The sequence below is a fragment of the Aethalodelphis obliquidens genome, unplaced genomic scaffold (genome assembly GCF_003676395.1).
Source record: "Aethalodelphis obliquidens isolate GAN/ISIS:26980383/991018 unplaced genomic scaffold, ASM367639v1 scaffold116, whole genome shotgun sequence".
Taxonomy (NCBI): Eukaryota; Metazoa; Chordata; class Mammalia; order Artiodactyla; family Delphinidae; genus Aethalodelphis; species Aethalodelphis obliquidens.
Window position 1 is genome coordinate 1393803 of NW_020838060.1, and position 19191 is coordinate 1412993.

The 19191-nt window shown below is 41.7% G+C and overlaps 1 pseudogene; it reads left to right on the forward strand.

The window, feature by feature from the left end:
• Positions 1-15489: 15489 nt before the first annotated feature.
• LOC113615352 (asparagine synthetase [glutamine-hydrolyzing]-like) lies at positions 15490-17273 on the forward strand (annotated as a pseudogene).
• Positions 17274-19191: the final 1918 nt, after the last annotated feature.

The window sequence follows — 19191 nt, forward strand, 5'->3', positions numbered from 1 at the left end:
CTGAAACATCACCACCAGCAGTTTATGTCTTTCTGTTATGTGATGGCCTCTTCTCACCTCTGAGCTGCAGGGATTACCCCTGGGGTGTTAAGCCGCTAGGATTTTAGCAGTGTGGTCAGATGCATGCCTCCCAGTGGGCAGTGCTGAGGAGTGGCTACTGGTCTACCGGCAAGAGCAAGGGAGATGCTAAAGAGGGGAAAGAAAGTGCTTTAAAAGCAACTTTTACCTTAACTATTTTATCCCTATCTCTTGAGAGAGAAGACAAGAATAGAAAGTGAGATAGAGAGATCTCCTCTCTCTCTCTCATTCCGGAAAATTTCAATAAATACAAAAGTAGAGTGAATAGTATAACGAACCCACAGGTACACCATACACCTTCAATAAAGATCAGCTCATAACCCATCTTGTTTCGACTATACCTCCAAGCCTCCCTCTACCTTGGATTTTTTTTGCAGCAAACTCTAGACATTATATTATTTCTTGAATTAATATTTCAGTATGCATCCCTTCAAGATAAGAATTCTTTTTTAAAAACCACAATACCATAATCACAGGTAAACAAATTAATACACCTTTACTATTACCAAATATTAAATCAGTGTTCAAATTTCCCCCATTGTCTCGTAAGTTTTCATTTTACAGTTTATTTGCATCAAGATCTAGACGGTCCATAACTGTCCGTTGACTTTCTCAATAAATCTCTTAGGGGCTTCCTGGGTGGCACAGTGGTTGAGAATCCGCCTGCCAATGCAGGGGACACAGGTTCGAGCCTGGTCCGGGAAGATCCCACACGCTGCGGAGCAACTAAGTCCATGCACCACAACTACTGAGCCCACGTGCCACAACTACTGAAGCCCACGAGCCTAGAGCCTGTGCTCTGCAACAAGAGAAGCCACCGCAATGAGAAGCCCGTGCACCACAACAAAGAGTAGCGCCCGCTCGCCGCAACTAGAGAAAGCCCCCATGCAGCAATGAAGACCCAACACAGCCAAAAATAAATAAATAAAATAAATTTTAAAAATGCTTAAAAATATAAATCTCTTAAATCTCTATAACCTAATCTCTTTAACCTCTGCCTACTGAAGACTTGATTTTCTGTTTAAATGAAGAGTCTGACTAGAACAGATATTATGTGTCTTGTAATACATCTAATCTACAAGAAGAAAAGGTGAAGTGGGTTTGAAAACCAGTTATGTAGTCTAGAAAAGGTAATGTCGGTTATAGGGACACAGGTGAAAGTTTGCCATCACACTCCGCCCTCCCCTACAGCCTTCCTCCCGTGCCAGGACTGGCTCCAGAAGAGCTGAGACAAGAGCCATAAAGCCATTGCTTTAATGCAATCATCTCCACCTTTACAGAGACCCACTTGGCTTGCACCCTTTCAGTTAAGAGCCTGGGAAGAAACAATGCATCATTCTTGGTTAATGGCCCAAATTAAGCCATCAACCCCCCTAATCAAGCCTTCATTTTGGACACGTTACAGTACTGTAAATAAAATATCCAAAGGAAAATAAAAGCCCTTCCGTTTGAGGCTGGTAGGACCTTTGGTCCCTGGAGTCATATTCCTGAGTCACAGTTTCTCTACGAAGACTCAGGGCAGGCAGGAACAAATCCTCTCCTTCCCTTGGGAGCCCAGGGCCTCTGCTTTCTCACCTCGGCACCAAGAAGCTGACTGGGAAGAAAGTAGGGGATACTTCTCCCAGTGCCCCAGAAAGACAGGAGTCCCAAGGTTTGAAGAGATGTCCTCAGTTCTACTTGGAATCAGAGGGAGGCCCGGGAAAAAGTCTCCATGCATATCCTGGATTCTCTGTCTTCTATACACCATATCTAACCTGCTGTTTCCACTAGGATCTCCCCAGGGTCACAGGCATGTGTAGAAATACTAATAATTGCTATTTGGGAAATGAATACTGTGAGAGTTCCTGTCTCAGCTTGTCAAAAGTCAACCAAAGTTTAAAAGGCAAAGTTTAAACTGAAAAACAATGATTGCTCTCAAGATCCAAAATCTCCAACAAATCAATTGGAAAAAGACAGTGCAACAGAAAAATGTGCCAAGAATATGAAAATGAAAGATAAATGGCTTTATAAACATAAGAAGAGTTACCCAATCTCATTAGTAATCAGAGAAATGCTTGTTAAAACCACAATATGACATGACTTTCAAAAATAAAAAGGCTGGGGGCTTCCCTGGTGGCGCGGTGGTTGAGAGTCCGCCTGCCGAGGCAGGGGACATGGGTTCGTGTCCCGGTCCGGGAAGATCCCACATGCCGCGGAGCGGCTGGGCCCGTGAGCCATGGCCGCTGAGCCTGCGCGTCCGGAGCCTGTGCTCCGCAACGGGAGACGCCACAACAGTGAGAGGCCCGAGTACCGCAAAAAAAAAATAAAATAAAAAAAATAAAAAGGCTGATAATATTCAGGTTGGAAGGAGTGTGGGGAAAAGGTCATGCTTATATTTTATTGGCAAGAGTATAAAATGGTGAACATTTTAAGAAGGCAATTTAGCAATACCTAACAACATTTTACAGGGAAATCCATTTTAATGATCTGCTCTGTGGAAAGACAAGTATGCAATATAGACAAGGACACAAATATGTGAATAGAATGTTCATTGCAACATTGTTTGTAATAGCAAGAAGTTGGAAACAATCAGTAGGGGAAATGGTTAAATACGTTATGTAACATCAATAATATGGAACACCAAGCAGTCATAATGTACAGTTTTGTATATACTGATATGGCAGGATATCCAAGGAATATGGTCAAGGGGTAAAAAACAAAAAATAGTATAATCTTATTTAATTAAAACTATATATTAAATTAAACCATTTAATTAATTGTTTAAATTAATTTAATTTATATTAAACTAGTTTAAATTATATATGTTTAAGTTATATCTATGTGTATTTATATGTTCATAAAAAAGGATTTGTAGAGATAAATCATCCTTTATTATACCAAACATACCAAATGTAACTGACAGTGGTTACCTCTGAGGAATTGGATTATAGGGAGCAATTTTTATTTTTACATTATATATCAATTACGTTTTTTAATTTTTTAAAATAAATTTATATATTTATTTATTTATTTTTGGCTGCATTGGGTCTTCATTTCTGTGTGCAGGCTTTCTCTAGTTGTGGCGAGTGGGGGCCACTCTTCATTGTGGTGCGTGGGCTTCTCATTGCGGTGGCTTCTCTTGTTGCGGAGCACGGGCTTTAGGCGTGCGGGCTTCAGTAGTTGTGGCACGTGGGCTCAGTAGTTGTGGTTCGCGGGCTTAGTTGCTCCCCGGCATGTGGGATCTTCCCGGACCAGGGCTTGAACCCGTGTCCCCTGCATTGGCAGGTGGATTCTTAACCACTGTGCCACCAGAGAAGCCCTGCTCTGTGTGTTTAATCCTCATAACAGCCCTGTGAAATGAGCACTCTCATGTCCACTTGACAGATAAGGGAGTTACATATACCAAAGGGAAGTAACTTGACAAAGTCATACAGCTAGTGAGCGGCAGAGCCCAGGAAGTGAACCCAGGCAGTTGGCGTTAGACTCTGTGCCTGTGACTCCTACGCTATAATAATGTAGTAAATCATATAATCTTCACAGCTCCTTGGGATAGGTTGTTTTTGTGTTTTATTGTTTGGGTCTGGCCAGCACATACACCTCTTTTTAAGTTTGGTGGGAGACAGAACCCACCAACCACTTCAGGAACCAAAAGGCCAGATACTCACTGTCCCAGGTCCCCTTGCGGCTGGTAGCAAGCATGTGACTCGGTCTTGGACAGCCAGCTGTGCCGAAGGAGGACCATGACACAGAGAAATAGGGACAGTGGGGAGTGGGCTTTGGTTGATGCGGGGGGGCACGCAAGTGTTTGGGTAGGTAGCATGCTACAGAAGCTCCTAGGGTCCCATGATGCTGGTGGAGCCAGGGCTGCACTTGAAATTTGAGAGGTAGAAGCTGCGTTCTGAGAATGGGTTCTCAGACGAGGAAAGCTGTCCGGCTGCTCCTGGCTGCAGTTCAGGCACATCTGTCACTGGGGCCTTATGACTCAGGGGATCCAGTGGTGCTTGACATACTGGGGTGATCTTAGAGACTGTGGCAAGCAAGTCCCAGAAGGAGAGTCCCCAGGGTGGCCCAAAGCGGTGGTGAGGTCCAGCCAACTTCAGCAAGTAACAGTTCTTCTCTTGATAAATAGCTTCTTGTGAGTTTCTGGATCTCAGTAGAAACCAAACATGGGGCCAAGCCCCTTATGAACTGAGGATTATCTGATCCACCCAGCCAGCCCAAGGTCTCACAAGCCCTGGTGCTCCTCGTCTTCAAATAGAGCTGGCTGGAGCCTGATAGTATCCTAAAGGCAGAAAGGAGCCACAGAATGCCCTGGTGTGCCATCTAGCTTGCCATATCTTGCTAAATAACCTCTCCTCCCTCAGTCCACTCCAGTGGCTTCAGGAGAAGTTAGGCATGAAGACACTGGAAACAAAAAAATAATTCCAGGGGACCTCCCTGGTGGACCAGTGGTTAAGAATCTGCCTTCCGATGCAGGGGACACGGGTTCAATCCCTGGTCGAGGAACTAAGATCCCACATGCTGCGGGGCAACTAAGCCCGTGCGCCGCAACTACTGAGCCCGTGGCTCTAGAGCCCGAGCGCCACAACTAGAGAGAAGCCCACGTGCCACAACGAAGATGCTGTGTGCCACAACTATGACCCAACACAGACAAATAAATAAATAAATATTACAAAAAAAATTCCAACTTGGATTGCAGGAGACTGGCTCTGCACCATACACCATCACCAGCCAGAAGTGGCTTATTATTAAGAGATTAACAGCAAGAATTCTAAATAGATAAACAAGGTACTACTGTAGAGCACAGGGAACTGTATTCAATATCTTGTAATAACCTATAATGGAAAAGAATCTGAAAAAGAATATATATATATATTTATTTATTTATATGTAAAACTGAATCACTTTGTTGTATACCTGAAACTAACACAACATTGTAAATTAACTATACTTCAATTTTTAAAAATGGTTAAAAAAACCCACCACAGTTAAAAAAAAAAAGATTAATAGCAAGAATTCTAGAACCAGACTGCCTGTATTTGAATTCTGGTTCCACTAGTTCCTAGCTATATGAATTTGGGCAAGTGTTTTTTTTTGTTTTGTTTTTTTGCGGTACGCGGGCCTCTCACTGTAGTGGCCTCTCCTGTTGCGGAGCACAGGCTCCGGACGCGCAGGCTCAGCGGCCATAGCTCACGGACCCAGCTGCTCCGCGGCATGTGGGATCCTCCCGGACGTGGGCGCGAACCCGCGTCCCCTGCATCGGCAGGTGGACTCTCAACCACTGCGCCACCAGGGAAGCCCTGGGCAAGTGTTTTAATCCCTCTGAACATCTGTTTCCTTATCTCTAAAAGAGAGATAATAAAAATACCTAACCTCGTAGGTTGGTTTAAAAATTAAATAACTTAATGTATGTAAAACTCTTTGAATAGTCCATGCACTAAGTGTTCCTGTTATTATTGCGGTAACAAAGCGCTTCTGAGAAAAAGTTCTAGAGATCTATTGCACAACAACGTGAATATACTTAGCACTATTGAACTGTACATTTAAAAATGGTTAAGACAGTAAATTTAATGTTATAGGTTTTTTACCACAATTTAAAAATGTTTTAACCCTTAGGAAAGCAGAAGTTTTTAGCATGGAATTTTTTTTTGGATGGAGCTTTATTTATTTATTTATTCATTTATTTATTTTGGCTGAGCCACGTGGCTTGCGGGATCTTATTTCCCCGACTAAGGATGGGACCCGGATCCCCGGCAGTGGAAGTGCGGAGACAACCACCGACCGCCAAGGAATTCCCTGGAATTTTATAAGATATTTACTTTCAAATCTAGAGACTCAGTGGTCTTTTTCTTAAATTGTACATAATTAACAAATGCCTCTTCATTGAAAAAAAATAGTAAAGCCCTTCTGAGAGATGATCCTGGAAGTTAATGGAGAAAGAAAATCCTCCAATGGGTAAAATTTCAAGTAGAATACATCATTGGCTCTTTTGGGAGAAGACACAGAGGATCTATACTGATTCATGTGCAAGGTCAGTGATTTGGCTGGGTGGACAAATGTAGATGGAACAAAATCAGAGGGTTGGGGAAAAGAGGTTTGGGAAGAAGTCTTGTGAATGGACCTCTTAGGAGGGCCCCAGAACACAAGAACATTTGTGTCTAGTAGAGCCACTCACCACAAGGTCGTCTCCCTAGAGGCTGCTCCTGGTGGTCAGATGGGTAAGGTGAACCCGCTTTATGGGCGTCATTCTGTTTCTCCCTGAGACATTCTATGAACCAAACAGCTGTGGTGGCAAGGACACAGGCTGTATGTGGCCTTCACAGGATGGACCGCCCCTTACCAAGTCAGACCTAGTGGGGGCTACTGCTGAAGGTCAGCTTGGCCCACAAAAGCTACCAATTCAGCCCACCTACTTGATGAAGGGTGCTTATGTTAGCTCTCCTCCAACAAGGAAGGGGCAGAAATTTGTTCTCTCTAGAAGGCAATTATGCATTTTTAAGCCTTGGATTTATTTTCCCTACTCCCATACATCTGCCCACCCCCTACCATCTGTGGACATTCCAGATGCCTCATACGCTATCGTGGCTCCCCACACGCGTGGCTTCTGACCAAGATCTCACTGTACAGTGAAAGAGTGTTGACAGTGTCTAGCACGCGAAGTGCTCTGCAAGTATTAGTGTAACCAAAAGTGGGGTCCAGCTGCTCAGTGCTCAAAAGTCCATAAAGAGGCAAGTTGGTGGAAAGGAAAGTTTGCTTTATTTTGGAAGCTGGCAACCGGGGGCGGGGGGTGGGGGGTAGGGCGGATTCCCCCTCCCCCTCCCCGCCCCCTCCCCTCCCCTCCCCTCCCCTCCACCCCCACTGACAATCAGTGGGCAAGAGCTTTTATAGATGTAGGGAGGGGCTACATGCAGAAACAGCACAGTCAGCTCTGACAGTCATCTTGAAATTGGTCATGCGGTGGTCTGACCAGCGTCGTCTTGATTTAAAAAAATATATGTATTTATTGTTGTGGCTGTGCCTGGTCTTAGTTACAGCATGTGGGATCTTCGTTGCAGCATGCATGCGGGATCTAGTTCCCGGACCAGGGATCGAACCTGGGCTCCCTGCATTGGGAGAGTGGAGTCTTTACCCAATGGACCACCAGGGAAGTCCCTAGATTGTCTTAAGTACAGTTAATCTTCAATTCCAGGGTTGGTTTGTTCCCATTTCCTTGAGGCCAATTCTTGGAACTGTGGCATCTTATGTCAAGGCTACAGTCTGGTCATCATGTAGTTAACTTCTTCCACCTGCTGGGGGTTTCAGTATCTAAAAGACAGCTCACAGGATATGGCTCTGAATGTTATCTACAGCCTTTGAGAAGGAACTAAAGGTCCTTGACTTTGCTTACAGACTAAACTATTATTGTTTTGTCCTGTTTGACTGCTTTTCTTTGCTTCTGCATTTTCTCACTTCTCTGATTAAACTTATTCTTTGGCTAAAGATTTTCCACAGACAAGAGGCAGGCGGAGGACATGGTGGGGAAGGACCATAGTGTCCTCCTCCATTTCATTAGCTCATCTAATCTTCACAGAAACCATATTAAGCTAAATACCATTATTATCTCCATTTTACAGATAAGGAAACTGAGTTACAGAGAAGTTTTATAAATGGCTCAAAGTCACAGTAGGTAAGTGAGTGGTGAGGCCAATATATGAATCCAAACAGTTTGGCTCCAGAGTCCATGTTCTTTACCCTGGAAGGCCCATGGGAGTCATGAGTCTTATGTACTCCATCCCTCAGAAGGAGTTGGCTTTGTAGAGACTGAGTTATGGCAAAACCCTCTGAGAATGGAGTGCTGACCCCAGAGTGGAGTGCAGTGTATGCTCTGAACCAGCAGCAATTCTATGGTACCATTTCTTTCTTAGCCAGGATACATGGTGGCCCCAGGAAGAGGGAGATAGAGGTGGGAGTGGGGCCTCTAACTACTACACCTAATAACCCACAACATTTTTGCGTGTAGCCCCATGACTCTGGGCTTTGCTGGTTTAGAGGTTTGGTATCCCAAGGAGGTTTGCTTCCACAAAGAGGAGACACCAATAGGCCCATTGCACTGGAACGTGAGACAGAAACCTGGCCATTTGGGGCTTTTTAAGCCATTGAGTAAACAGGCAAAGAAGGGGAATAAGACGTTAGCTGGGATGATTGATACTGATGATTTAGAGAAAATAAGGTTACTGTTACACAGCAGGGTCAGAGAGGAGGATGTGTGCAACCCAGCGGCACCCCAGGGATATCATATACCATCATGTCCAATGGTTAAAGTTAACAGAAGACTAAACCAGCAGAAGCAAGATAACAGCTAGTTATCCTCCAGGAGTGAAGGTTTAAGTCACTCCATGAGAAAAGAACCCAACCATCTTAAGTCCTGCCTGTATAACATAGTGGTTTAGAGCCTGAGCTCGGGTACCAGACTACATGGATTTAAATCTGAGTGCTAACACATGCTGGCTGTGTACCTGTGTCTACTTTAGTTTCCACACCTGTAACATGGGGATAATAATAGTTCATATCTCAAACGGTTATTTTGAGAATTAACACTTATAAAACACATAGAACAGGGTCTGGCATGTAGTAAACACTCTATAAATGTTAGCTATTATTAAGACAAAGGAATGAGAAGCAACAGAGGAAAGTCATAAATACCAGTGACAGCCTCAGGCTCAGTTGTGAAAATGAGAACAGTACAGGAATGTTTATACCAGTTTTATTTGTAATAGCCAAAAACTAGTCAGAAACAATCCAGATGTTCGGCAGTATGTAATTGAATAAACTGTGGTGCATCCACACCATGGTAGATGCAGCAGTAAGAAGAAATGAACTATTGCACAGAGAAAGAAACCATCAAAATGAAAAGGTAACCTACGGAATGCGAGAAGATACTTGTAAATCATCTATCTGATAAGAGGTTAATGTCCAAAATTTATAAAGAGCTCATACAACTTAACTGCAAAAACCCAAACAATCTCATTAATAAATGGGCAAAGAATCTGAATAGACATTTTTCCAAAGAAGACATACAGATGGCCAACAGGCACATGAAAAGGTGCTCAGCATCACTCATCACCAGGGAAATGCAAATCAAAAGCACAAAGAGGGCTTCCCTGGTGGCGCAGTGGTTGGGGGTCCGCCTGCCGATGCGGGGGACGCGGGTTCGTGCCCCGGTCTGGGGGGAATCCCGTGCTCTGCGGCGGGAGGGGCTGCGGCGGGGAGAGGCCCCCGAAAAAAAAAAAAAAAAAAAAAAAAAAAAAAAAGCACAAAGAAGCGCCGGTGGGGCACAACTACAAGTGGAGGCACGCACCACGGTCCCGGGCGGGCAGCCCTCAGCCATGGCGCGCGGCCTCTAGCTCCTGCTCCTGAGCTGCGCCTGCAGCGTGGCGCCCCCTGCCCGGGAGGTGAAGGTGGCCTCTTTGGAGGATGTGGACTTGCCTTGCACTGCCGGCTGAGACCCGCAAGTTCCCTACGCGTTCTCCTGGGCCAAGCTTACAGATGGCTGTGTAGAGAGGATGGAGGTGTCCCAGGAAGACCTGTGGTACTCTCAGCAGAGGGGCTCTTCAGCGGCCCCCAGAGAAAGGCTGTATTCCCTGAGGTTCCGAAACACTACTAGCTACAACTTGGGGACCTGCAGGTACTCTCTGGGAGATCCAGAAAGGCAGAGAAAGTTAAGTGGGACCGTGATCTTGAAAGTGACAGGATGCTCTAAGGGACGCAAACAAGAGACTTTTAAGAAATACAGAGCTGACACCGTGGGGCCAATGACACTGGCAGCAGAAGTCCTGGGAAGTACTCCTTGGCGTGAGCCTTCCCAGAGTCTGTCATTAGCCCCACCAAAGAGCCCAGGTAGACTCCAGTGTTGGGTTGCCTCAGGCAAAACAACCAACAGGGAGGGAACCCAGCCCCACCCATCAACAGTCAGGCAGATCAGAGCTCTAGTGAGCTCTGCCCACCAGAGCAACAGTCAGCTCTACACACCACCAGTCCCTCCCATCAGGAAGCTTACACAAGCCTCTTAGATAGACTCATCCACCAGAGGGCAGACAGCAGAAGCAAGAACTACAATCCTGCAGCCGGTGGAACAAAAACCACATTCACAGAAAGACAGACAAGATGAAAAGGTAGAGGGCTTATGTACCAGATGAAGGAACAAGATAAAAACCCAGAAAAACAACTAAATGAAGTGGAGATAGGAAACCTTCCAGAAAAAGAATTCAGAATAATGATAGTGAAGATGATCCAGGACCTTGGAAAAAGAAAGGAGGCAAAGATTGAGAAGATGCAAGAAATGTTTAACAAAGACCTAGAAGAATTAAAGAAAAAAAAACAGAGATAAACAATACAATAACTGAAATGAAAACTACACTAGAAGGAATCAATAGCAGAATAACTGAGGCAGAAGAACGGATAAGTGATCTGGTAGACAGAATGGTGGAATTCACTGCTACGGAACAGAATAAAGAAAAAAGAATGAAAAGAAATGAAGACAGCCTAAGAGACCTCTGGGACAACATTAAATGCAACAACATTCGCATTATAGGGGTCACAGAAGGAGAACAGAGAGAGAAAGGACCAGAGAAAATATTTGAAGAGATTATAGTCGAAAACTTCCTTAACATGGGAAAGGAAATAGCCACCCAAGTCCAGGAAGCGCAGTGAGTCCCATACAGGATAAACCCAAGGAGAAACACACCAAGACGCATCGGCATGTAATCAAATTGGCAAAAATTAAAGAAAAAGAAAAATTATTGAAAGCAGCAAGGAAAAATGGAAAATAACATACAAGGGAACTCCCATAAGGTTAACAGCTGATTTCTCAGCAGAAACTCTATAAGCCAGAAGGGAGTGGCATGATATACTTAAAGTGATGAAAGGGAAGAACCTACAACCAAGATTACTCTACCCAGCAAGGATCTCATTTAGATTCGATGGAGAAATCAAAAGCTTTACAGACAACCAAAAGCTAAGAGAATTCAGCACCACCAAACCAGCTCTACAACAAATGTTAAAGGAACTTCTCGAAGTGGGAAACACAAGAGAAGAAAATACTCCAACCAAAAGACACAGGCTTTCTGAATGGATACAAAAACAAGACCCATATATATGCTGTCTACAAGAGACCCACTTCAGACCTAGGGACACATACAGACTGAAAGTGAGGGGATGGAAAAAGATATTCCTTGCAAATGGAAATCAAAAGAAAGCTGGAGTAGCTATACTCATATCAGATAAAATAGACTTTAAAATAAAGACTGTTACAAGAGACAAGGAAGAACACTACAAAATGATCAAGGAATCAATCCAAGAAGATATAACAATTATAAATATATATGCACCCAACATAGGAGCACCTCAATACATAGGGCAATTGCTAACAGCTATAAAAGAGGAAATCGACAGTAACACAATAATAGTGGAGGACTTTAACACCTCACTTACACCAATGGACAGATCCTCCAAAATGAAAATAAATAAGGAAACAGAAGCTTAAATGACACAATAGACCAGATAGATTTAATTGATATTTATAGGATATTCCATCCAAAAACAGCAGGTTACACTTTCTTCTCAAGTACACATGGAACATTCTCCAGGATAGATCCATCTTGGGTCACAAATCAAGCCTCAGTAAATTTAAGAAAATTGAAATCATATCAAGCAGCTTTTCTGACCACAACGCTATGAGATTATAAATGAACTGCAGGGAAAAAACCGTAAAAAACACAAACACATTGAGGCTAAATAATACGTTACTAAACAACCAAGAGATCACTGAAGAAATCAAAGAGGAAATCAAAAAATACCTAGAGACAAATGACAATGAAAACACGACGATCCAAAACCTATGGGATGAAGCAAAAGCATTTCTAAGAGGGAAGTTTATAGCTATACAAGCCTACCTCAAGAAACAAGAAAAATCTCAGGTAAACAATCTAACCTTACACCTAAAGGAACTAGAGAGAGAAGAACAAACAAAACCCAAAGTTAGCAGAAGGAAAGAAATCATAAAGATCAGAGCAGAAATAAATGAAATAGAAACAAAGAAAACAATAGCAAAGATCAATAAAACTAAAAGCTGGTTCTTTGAGAAGATAAACAAAATTGATAAACCATTAGCCAGACTCATCAAAAAAAGAGGGAGAGGACTCAAATCAATAAAATTAGAAATGAAAAAGGAGAAGTTACAACAGACTCCACAGAAATACAAAGCATCCTAAGAAACTACTACAATCAACTCTATGCCAATAAAATGGACAACCTGGAAGAAATGGAAAACTCTTAGAAAGGTATAGCCTCCCAAGACTGAACCAGGAAGAAACAGAAAATATGAACAGACCAATCACAAGTAATGAAATTGAAACTGTGATTAAAAACCTTCCAACAAACAAAAACCCAGGACCAGATGGCTTCACAGGTGAAGTCTATCAAACATTTAGAGAAGAGCTAACATCTATCCTTCTCAAACTCTTCCAAAATATAACAGAGGGAGGAACACTCTCAAACTCATTCTACGAGGCCACCATCACCCTGATACCAAAACCAGACAAGGATGTCACAAGGAAAGAAAACTACAGGCCAATATCACTGATGAACATAGATGCAAAGATCCTCAACAAAATACTAGCAAACAGAATCCAACAGCACATTAAAAGGATCATACACCATGATCAAGTGGGGTTTATTCCAACAGCACATTAAAAGGATCATACACCATGATCAAGTGGGGTTTATTCCAGGAATGCAAGGATTCTTCAATATATGCAAATCAATCAACGTGATACACCATATTAACAAATTGAAGGAGAAAAACCATATGATCATCTCAATAGATGCAGAGAAAGCTTTTGACAAAATTCAACACCCATTTATAATAAACACCCTGCAGAAAGTAGGCATAGAGGGAAATTTCCTCAACACAATAAAGGCCATATATGACAAACCCACAGCCAACATCATCCTCAATGGTGAAAAACTGAAAGCATTCCCAGTAAGATCAGGAACAAGACAAGGTTGCCCACTCTCACCACTCTTATTCAACATAGTTTTGAAAGTTTTAGCCACAGCAATCAGAGAAGAAAAGGAAATAAAAGGAATCCAAGTCGGAAAAGAAGTAAAGCTGTCACTGTTTGCAGATGACATGATACTATACAAGGAGAATCCTAAAGATGCTACCAGAAAACTACTAGAGCTAATCAATGAATTTGGTAAAGTAGCAGGATACAAAATTAATGCACAGAAATCTCTGGCATTCCTATACACTAATGATGAAAAATCTGGAAGTGAAATCAAGAAAACACTCCTATTTACCATTACAACAAAAAGAATAAAATATCTAGGAATAAACCTACCTAGGGAGACAAAAGACCTGTATGCAGAAAATTATAAGACACTGATGAAAGAAATTAAAGATGATACAAATAGATGGAGAGATATACCATGTTCTTGGATTGGAAGAATCAACATTGTGAAAATGACTCTACTACCCAAAGCAATCTACAGATTCAATGCAATCCCTATCAAACTACCACTGGCATTTTTCACAGAACTAGAACAAAAAATTTCACAATTTGTATGGAAACACAAAAGACCCCGAATAGCCAAAGCAATCTTGAGAACGAAAAACGAAGCTGGAGGAATCAGGCTCCCTGACTTCAGACTATACTACAAAGCTACAGTAATCAAGACAGTATGGTACTGGCACAAAAACAGAAAGATAGATCAATGGAACAGGATAGAAAGCCCAGAGATAAACCCACACACATATGGTCACCTTATCTTTGATAAAGGAGGCAGGAATGTACAGTGGAGAAAGGACAGCCTCTTCAATAAGTGGTGCTGGGAAAACTGGACAGGTACATGTAAAAGTATGAGATTAGAACACTCCCTAACACCATACACAAAAATAAGCTCAAAATGGATTAAAGCCCTAAATGTAAGGCCAGAAACTATCAAACTCTTAGAGGAAAACATAGGCAGAACACTCTATGACATAAATCACAGCAAGATCCTTTTTGACCCACCTCCTAGAGAAATGGAAATAAAAACAAAAATAAACAAATGGGACCTAATGAAACTTCAAAACTTTTGTACAGCAAAGGAAACCATAAACAAGACAAAAAGACAACCCTCAGAATGGGAGAAAATATTTGCAAATGAAGCAACTGACAAAGGATTAATCTCCAAAATTTACAAGCAGCTCATGCAGCTCAATAACAAAAAAACAAACAACCCAATCCAAAAATGGGCAGAAGACCTAAATAGACATTTCTCCAAAGAAGATATACAGACTGCCAACAAACACATGAAAGAATGCTCAACATCATTAATCATTAGAGAAATGCAAATCAAAACTACAATGAGATATCATCTCACACCAGTCAGAATGGCCATCATCAAATATCTAGAAACAATAAATGCTGGAGAGTGTGTGGAGAAAAGGGAACCCTCTTGCACTGCTGGTGGCAATGTGAATTGGTACAGCCACTATGGAGAACAGTATGGAGGTTCTTTAAAAAACTACAAATAGAACTACCATATGACCCAGCAATCCCACTACTGGACATATACCCAGAGAAAATCATAATTCAAAAAGAGTCATGTACCAAAATGTTCATTGCAGCTCTATTTACAATAGCCAGGAGATGGAAACAACCTAAGTGTCCATCACCAGATGAATGGATAAAGAAGATGTGGCACATATATACAATGGAATATTACTCAGCCATAAAAAGAAATGAAATTGAGCTATTTGTAATGAGGTGGATGGACCTAGAGTCTGTCATACTGAGTGAAGTAAGTCAGAAAGAGAAAGACAAATACTGTATGCTAACACATATATACGGAATTTAAGAAAAAAAAATGTCATGAAGAACCTAGGGGTAAGACAGGAATAAAGACACAGACCTACTAGAGAATGGACTTGAGGATATGGGGAGGGGGAAGGGTAAGCTGTGACAAAGCGAGAGAGTGGCATGGACATATATACATTACCAAACGTAAAATAGCTAGTGGGAAGCAGCCGCATAGCACAGGGAGATCATCTCCGTGCTTTGTGACCACCTAGAGGGGTGGGATAGGGAGGGTGGGAGGGAGGGAGACACAAGAGGGAAGAGATATGGGAACATATGTATATGTATAACTGATTCACTTTGTTATAAAGCAGAAACTAGCACACCATTGTAAAGCAATTATACTCCAATAAAGATGTTAAAAAAAAAAAAAAGAAAGGAGGAGGGCTGAAGTTTTCCCCTTTGGTCTCCAAAATCTTTGCTTTCTTTTAGATGACTTTATAAAACAGCTTTATTGAGATGTAATTCACATACCATAAAATTAATCCATTTAAAGTGTACAGAGCCCGCAAGTTGCAGCCTGCTCACCTCACACCCGCCCACCCCACTGGAGCCCAGAATTTCTGTGATCGTATTTGAATAAGTCACTTGGAGAGAGCCCGTAGCTCTATTGCACCATGTGTGGCATTTGGGCCCTCTTTGGCAGCGATGACTGCCTTTCTGTTCAGTGTCTGAGTGCTATGAAGATTGCACACAGAGGTCTAGATGCATTTCTTTTTGAGAATGTCAGTGGATACACCAACTGCTGCTTTGGATTTCACCGGTTTGCCGTGGTTGACCAGCTGTTTGGAATGCAGCCAATTTGAGTGAAGTAATATCCTTACTTGTGTCTCTGTTACAACAGTGAAATCTACAACCACAAGGAGCTGCAACACCATTTCGAATTTGAATACCAGACCAAAGTGGATGGTGAGATAATCTTTCATCTTTATGACAAATGAGGAATTGAGCAAACAGTTTGTATGTCGGATGGGGTATTTGCATTTATTTTACTGGATACTGTCAATAAGAAAGTGTTCTTGGGCAGAGATACCTATGGAGTCAGACCTTTGTTTAAAGCCGGGACAGAAGATGGACTTTTGGCCATGTGTTCAGAAGCTAAAGGTCTCATTACCTTGAAGCACTCTATGACTCCTTTTAAAAAAGTGGAGCTTTTTCTCCCAGGACACGATGAAGTTTTGGATTTAAAGCCAAATGGCAAAGTAGCATCAGTGGAAATGGTTAAATATCATCGCTGTAGAGATGAGCCTCTGCATGCCCTGTGTGACAGCGTGGAGAAACTCTTCCCAGGTTTTGAGATAGAAACTGTGAAGAACAACCTACGAATCCTTTTTGACAATGCCATTAAGAAACGTTTGATAATGGACAGAAGGATTGGCTGCCTTTTATCAGGTGGCTTGGTTTCCAGTTTGGTTGCTGCCATCCTGTTGAAGCAGCTAAAAGAGGCCCAAGTACAGTATCCTCTCCAGACATTTGCGATTGGCATGGAAGACAGTCCCGATTTACTAGCTGCTAGAAAGGTGGCAAATCATTGCGAGCGAATACCATGAAGTCCTCTTTAACTCTGAGGAAGGCATTCAGGTCCTGGATGAAGTCCTATTTTCCTTGATATTACATCAAGGAAATACTACATTTCCTTGCTATTTCCTTGATATTATGGTATTACAACAGTCCATGCTTCAGTAGGTACTTAATTTCAAAGTACATTCCGAAGAACACGGATAGCGTGGTGATCTTCTCTGGAGAAGGTTCAGATGAACTTACACAGGGTTACATATATTTTCACAAGGCTCCTTCCCCTGAGAAGGCCAAGGAGGAGAGTGAGCGGCTTCTGAAGGAACTCTATTTGTTTGATGTTCTCTGAGCAGATCGAACTACTGCTGCCCATGGCCTTGAACTGAGAGTCCGCTTCCTGGATCATCGATTTTCTTCCTATTACTTGTCTCTGCCACCAGATATGGGAATCCCCAAGAACGGGATAGAAAAACATCTCCTGAGAGAGACGTTTGAGGACTCCAGTCTGATACCTAAAGAGATCCTCTGGTGACAAAAAGAAGCCTTCAGTGATGGAATAACCTCAGTTAAGAATTCCTGGTTTAGGATTTAACAGGAATACATTGACCATCAGGTTGATGATGCAGCGATGGCAAGCGCAGCCCAAAATTTCCCGTCAGTACTCCCAAAACGAAAGAAGGCTATTACTACCATCAGATCTTTGAATGCCACTATCCGAGGTGCGCCGACTGGCTGCCTCATTACTGGATGCCCAGGTAGACTAGCACCACTGACCCTTCCGCCCGCACTCTGACCCATTACAAGGCCGCTGCCAAAGCTTAGGTACTCCCTGAGCTGTGGAGTGAAAGTAAATATTTCTTCTCATTATGAAGGGTAGGGGGCTTGGGGGCAGGATGGGTCAACTGCCCAGGCTTGCGTGGGTGTGAAAAAATAAAAGCCTTAAATCTGAAAGAAAGAAAGAAATAAAGTGTACAGTTCAGTGGTTTTTAGTATATCCACAGGTGATGCAATCATCAACACAATTTAATTTTAGAATATTTTCATAATCTCAGAAAGAAAATGATATTCATTAGCAGCCACCTTCCATTCTCCACCCCCAGCCCTAGGCAACCACTCATCTATAGATTTGTTTTTTCTGGACATTTTATATAAATGGAACCATATAATATGTGGTCTTCTTTGTCTGGATTATTTCACTTTGCATGATGATTTCAAGGTCCATCCACATTGTAGCATGCATTAGTACTTCATTATATTTCATGGCCAAATAATATTCCATTGTTTGGCTATACCACATTTTGTTTATCCTTTCATCGGTTGATTGACATATGGGTTGTTTCCACTTTTTAGCGATTATGAATAATGCTACTATGAACATCTGTGAACTAGTTTTCCTATGGACATATGTTTTCATTTCTCTTGAGTATATATACGTAGGAATGGTGAGATATATTTTTCTGTTTGATTGAGGAGGGGGTTTCTTTCTCTTTCATGTTGGAGTCTTTCCTCAAATATCTAGTGATCCCTGGTGATCCTGTTTATATTTAAATCAGAATTTTCAGCATGTCCATCTCAGCCCAGACTTTCAAGGTAGCCGTTGCCTCCAAATTCTAAGATTTTTAGGATAAGACATTCTTGCTTTACCATCTTAAAACCAAAAGTCTTATGTACACCTTAAAAATTAATTACAGAAGCAATAATTATACATATTCTTTTTTAAAAATTACAGTAAAGCAAAAATCTCATTATAACTTCTTCCAACTCTATTTTCCTCTCCAGGGACCAAGTTATTCCCCTCACTCCAGCAAAGCATACTTTCTGCTTTAATTCCATTTTGATTGGCAGATTTTCTTGATCTTTTTTGTTTGTTTGTTTTTGTGTTTGACTGTGCCACGTGGCTTGTGCGATCTTAATTCCCCACCAGGGATTGAACCCTTGCCCCCTGCAGTGGAAGCATGGAGTCCTAACCACTGGACCACCAGGGAATTTCCAAATCTTTTATTGCTTGGACATTTTTCAGATATTCCTTGAAATTTGCCCTGGAGTGTCATTATAAATAAGATTATGTAACAGTCACTTTCAACCGCCATCATGAGCCCATTAGCCCATTATATATACATGCCTAGTGTATTTCGTGTGTTTAAATTAACACAAATGGTATCACATCATTCATATCATTCTGTGGTTTGCCCTTTTCACACAACAATGTGTTATATGTTAGGTTCTTTCTCTTTAGCCACCTTGTAGTGTTTATTTGTAATAAATACATTGTATTTAATTTATTCATTTCCCCTTTGATGGGCATTTAGATGGTTTCCAATTCTTTGCTATTACAAATAATGCTTCAATAAACATCCTTGAATCTGTTTCCTTGTGCATATGTGTGATTGTCTATAGGTCATACAGTCAGTTAGCATGTATAGTTTTCAATTTTATTAGATGCTATCAAGTTGTTTTCAAAGTGCCTGCTTCAACGTACACTCCCATCAGCAGTCTATAAAAGTACCTTCCCCCATTCCTTCTCCAACAGTTGATATTGCCAAATAATTCATTTCTGATAATCTTACTGGTGAAAAAATAGTATCTCCATATTTTAACTTGTGTTTTGTTAAGTGAGGATCTTTTATATTTTAATTTATCATTTGGATGTCTTTCCTATACATTGTTATTTATATTATTTCCTCATTTTCTTAGGATTGGTTATGTTTTTCCTATTGATATGTAAAAGTGTTCCGAATTA